Source organism: Alosa pseudoharengus, unplaced genomic scaffold, assembly GCF_046254945.1.
Source record: "Alosa pseudoharengus isolate Yale_2024_CS ecotype anadromous, Long Island Sound unplaced genomic scaffold, YU_APseudo_1.1 YU_APseudo_1.1_scf_2, whole genome shotgun sequence".
NCBI classification, from domain to species: domain Eukaryota; kingdom Metazoa; phylum Chordata; class Actinopteri; order Clupeiformes; family Clupeidae; genus Alosa; species Alosa pseudoharengus.
In genome coordinates this window covers 53,378,204-53,383,432 of record NW_027468663.1, presented here as the reverse complement: position 1 = coordinate 53,383,432, position 5,229 = coordinate 53,378,204, and positions in this window count along the sequence as shown.

The following is a 5,229-nucleotide window of genomic DNA, read 5'->3' as shown; positions in this document are numbered from 1 at the left end:
AACATCAAGGCTGTGATAATTAGGAACGTTTTACCATTTCAAATAAGAAAAGAAAACTTATGTAGCTTGTAGGAGGTTAAGGAGGAAAGGAGGCTTCCTGTTAGGAGGAAAAATATTTTCACAATTATTAAACTGACAACATTTTAGCCTTCCACATTAGTGTATCACACTATGCATGCTTTTTTACCTCAATATAACAGCTTAGAAGTAATTGTCATGGTAAACAAACTTAAGGAGTGTGCACCACACATGCGCAAAAGAGCTTTGTAATTTCAATTTCTTTCCTTAAAGGTGCTCTAAGCCAGTGTTTTTCAACCACTGTGCCGCGGTACACTAGTGTGCCGTGAGAGATCATCAGGTGTGCCGCAGAAAATTACCCAAATGTCACTCACTCAGGGGCGTAGATTTGCGTGGGGACCGAAGGACGTGTCCACACCAAAGTCAGATTACGACTGAAATGTCCCCACCAATATTCAGGTTGAAGTGGGGGGGGGAAGCGCTCACATGCGCTACAAAGAGTTAAATACTTTCTCACTTTGCTGCGGATCATCTCGTACAGATCGTGTAATGTGCAGTAGCCTATAAGGGTAAATCGCGCTGATTTGAAGTACCTATAATAACTACCAGTGAGCCGCAGGAGACGCTGCGCTTCAGCTTCACTTCACTACAAGGCATATGAAGTGCGTCCAAATTCATCCATTCTTCTCTGTTGAACTCCTCGAGTAGGCTACTCATCACACATGTGTCACATGAAAGAGCCTTTTCTCAGCTTTTAAACGGTGCTATAGCCACTATTTGCTGTGATAAACAGTTCGCGAGAAAAATTAACTTCAAGAGATTTAATAATTATTCTCTGTGCCCATCTCCACATCCATTCGTCTCGGTGGAATATCGTAGGCCTACACACTCTTCACGCAACACATGACAACCCATATATCAGAATAAACAGCAGACCTTACCGAACACAAAGGTGTAAAGCATTCCCGTGTATAGTTAGCTGTTCCAGAGTAATCCGGTTTTGAAATAAATTGTAGACAAATTCAACATGGTCTTTCGGCTTTAAGCATTTCTTAAAACTGAGCTGTGCTTACATCGCCTAGATATCTGTAAATAGGCCTATTAGAGAATATACAGGCAGCTTATGGTTAAGAGTTGTCAATGTAGCCTTATTCTTTTCACAAAATGATAAGCATGCATGTATTTAAGTTTCTTAAAACTGAGCTGTGCTTAAATGGGTCAATGCACGATTTCATAACAGACCAAATAGAAAATAAATGTTAAATATAGCCTACATATGTATACATATTAAAATCAGTTTATGTGCTACACAGCATAGATCAAGTTGGACAGTAGCACATTTTAATCATGGGTAGTTGGACAGTAGCACATTTTAATCATTTTATATATCTATAGTGGCTGGTGAAAGAGTTGAGTGGCTTTTCCTTTTTTTTTTTCGGGGGAATTAGTGGGTAGTGTCCCCACCAAAGCTCAGACCAAACCTACGCCCTTGCACTCACTGGTCCAGAAAAGCAACTGTTGCATCAAAGAATTTAGAACCACATGCTCTCATTGATTGTATGATTGCACTATTTGTGGTATGCAGGCATTGTACAACGGGGGCCCCATATCCAGAATTCACAGAATCATCACATATCCAGTTCAAAACAGCAATTAAATTAGATATAGTCACCTACAAATGACAGAGGGCGCTTGTTTTATTGAGCAGGTCTTGCATAGAAGCCATAATAAGGCCATCTGTGTATTATTTGAAATTTTAGGCTATGGTATGTTTATTTTTTCTTCACACAGGATGTTAGTGTGCCGTGGGACATTTTAAGTGTCAAAAGTGTGCCGTGGCACAAAAAAGGTTGAAAAACACTGCTCTAAGCGATGCCATGCGTTTTTTAGGCTAAAACATTTTGTCACTTACTGCAAACATCACATAACAACCGCTAGCTGTCTGTGTCCTGAATACACTGTAAAAACGTATAAAGTATAGTATATACTCTTTTGATCCCGGAAATTTGGACAGCCAGGCTCCAAAAAGCTCCAAAAACGGCAACAAAAACAACCTGGGCAAACCTAGCCCATAGAAACACAACAAACTGTTCCAGCAAATCACAGACGAGATGTGCGTTTAGGAGAGTTTCAATTGCACGGGAGGGAGGGGAGGAAGTAGCGAGCTAGCTCACTGTTTTGTTTGAAAGTCAAAAGAAGTGACGTTACCCAGCATCGCTTAGAGCATCTTTAACATAGCACAATCTTTTTAAAACATGAGATTTAACACAGTCCTCTTGCCCTCCATCAGGTATGCCTAGGCAGTGCGGCATTGCTTACAACTTCAGCAGGTTCAGTTTAAACTGTTTGGCTTATGTTGATAGCCTACCACAAGCTACATCTAAATGAAGGTTCTCCAAAATGATGGCTGTGTCTGGCAGAAAGACTGTAGTACCTCTGATGATGGTTGGCTATAGGGTTAGGGTAATTAGATTAGGAAGTTAGATGGTTTTGTAGGCTATAGACCAAGCTGACTATAATGTTAAAGTGATTAAAACATGTTTTAATAAATGCAACACTGTCGGTGGCGTTATAGGCTATGGAGTATTGGCTAAAATAAATAACACCAAGAATTACAGTAATTATTCCTGGGTCATATTACTACCATTTACAGAACTTTCACTACACGTCATTGGATCAAACTAGGCCTACTCATTTGTCTGCAGCTAAAGCCATGACTTTGTGTCTTCTCCCCACCCTCTCCATCCAACACTGTTCCCCACCCCCCCACACTCTCCATCCAACACTGTTCCCCTCCATCCCACCCTCTCCATCCAACACTGTTCCCCACCCCCCCCACACTCTCCATCCAACACTGTTCCCCACCATCCCACCCTCTCCATCCAACACTGTTTCCCACCCCCCCACACTCTCCATCCAACACTGTTCCCCTCCATCCCACACTCTCCATCCAACACTGTTCCCCACCCCCCCACACTCTCCATCCAACACTGTTCCCCTCCATCCCACCCTCTCCATCCAACACTGTTCCCCACCCCCCCACACTCTCCATCTAACACTGTTCCCCTCCATCACTGTTCCCCACCCCCCCACACTCTCCATCCAACACTGTTCCCCTCCATCCCACACTCTCCATCCAACACTGTTCCCCACCCCCCCACACTCTCCATCCAACACTGTTCCCCTCCATCACTGTTCCCCACCCCCCCACACTCTCCATCCAACACTGTTCCCCTCCATCCCACACTCTCCATCCAACACTGTTCCCCGCCCCCCCACACTCTCCATCCAACACTGTTCCCCACCCCCCCACACTCTCCATCCAACACTGTTCCCCTCCATCACTGTTCCCCACCCCCCCACACTCTCCATCCAACACTGTTCCCCTCCATCCCACACTCTCCATCCAACACTGTTCCCCACCCCCCCACACTCTCCATCCAACACTGTTCCCCTCCATCACTGTTCCCCACCCCCCCACACTCTCCATCCAACACTGTTCCCCTCCATCCCACACTCTCCATCCAACACTGTTTCCCACCCCCCCCCACCCTCTCCATCCAACACTGTTCCCCACCCCCCCACACTCTCCATCCAACACTGTTCCCCTCCATCACTGTTCCCCACCCCCCCACACTCTCCATCCAATACTGTTCCCCTCCATCCCACACTCTCCATCCAACACTGTTCCCCACCCCCCCACACTCTCCATCCAACACTGTTCCCCACCCCCCCACACTCTCCATCCAACACTGTTCCCCTCCATCACTGTTCCCCACCCCACCACACTCTCCATCCAACACTGTTCCCCTCCATCCCACACTCTCCATCCAACACTGTTCCCCACCCCCCCACACTCTCCATCCAACACTGTTCCCCACCCCCCCACACTCTCCATCCAACACTGTTCCCCTCCATCACTGTTCCCCACCCCCCCACACTCTCCATCCAACACTGTTCCCCTCCATCCCACACTCTCCATCCAACACTGTTCCCCACCCCCCCACCCTCTCCATCCAACACTGTTCCCCACCCCCCCACACTCTCCATCCAACACTGTTCCCCTCTATCACTGTTCCCCACCCCCCCCCCACACTCTCCATCCAACACTGTTCCCCTCAATCCCACACTCTCCATCCAACACTGTTCCCCACCCCCCCACACTCTCCATCCAACACTGTTCCCCACCCCCCCACACTCTCCATCCAACACTGTTCCCCTCCATCACTGCTCCCCACCCCCCCACACTCTCCATCCAACACTGTTCCCCTCCATCCCACACTCTCCATCCAACACTGTTCCCCACCCCCCCACACTCTCCATCCAACACTGTTCCCCTCCATCACTGTTCCCCACCCCCCCACACTCTCCATCCAACACTGTTCCCCTCCATCCCACACTCTCCATCCAACACTGTTCCCCACCCCCCCCACCCTCCCCACCCAACACTGTTCCCCACCCCCCCACTCTGTTCCCCACCCTCTCCATCCAACACTGTTCCCCACCCCCCCACACTGTTCCCCACCCCCCCACCCTCTCCACCCCCCCCCCACACTCCCCCCCACACTCTCCACCCCCCCACACTCTCCATCCAACACTGTTCCCCACCCCCCCACACTGTTCCCCACCCCCCCACACTCTCCAGGGCAGTTCTCTCACACGTGACCTCAACAGACCGGCTGAAAGACAGTTTGCAGGGTAAATTATGGGACAATCCCGGTATTACTATCACTTTATATCAATTGATTATTGGATGCCATGTGAATCCTTAAATAAATACATAAAAATGCTAAATTATTTCAAAAGTACTGCTGTTTTTCAAAAATGTGCATTCAGACCACGGCTTGCACTGACAGGTGCACCATCATGTACTGAGAGCGAGGCAATGTCACACCAGTGTCATAACAGATTGAGTGCTTGGGTGACCGCCCTGGGACAATGGAATGGTGTGTGTGTGTGTGTGTGTGTGTGTGTGTGTGTGTGTGTGTGTGCTTATGCTAAGCAGTAGGGGGCTGTTAGCCTAACTTTCCATTTGTCACATATCTTAGTGAGTATGCAGAAGCATGCTATATTTCAGCACCGTTGATCATTCATTTCCCCTGGTGTGTGAACTCACACTCCCTCCTAGGCCCATGGGTGAACGCTGGCATTTTTACTAGCCAGCACCAGACAAAAGATAAGTTCCCAGAAACAATGGCAGGACGTGGATAC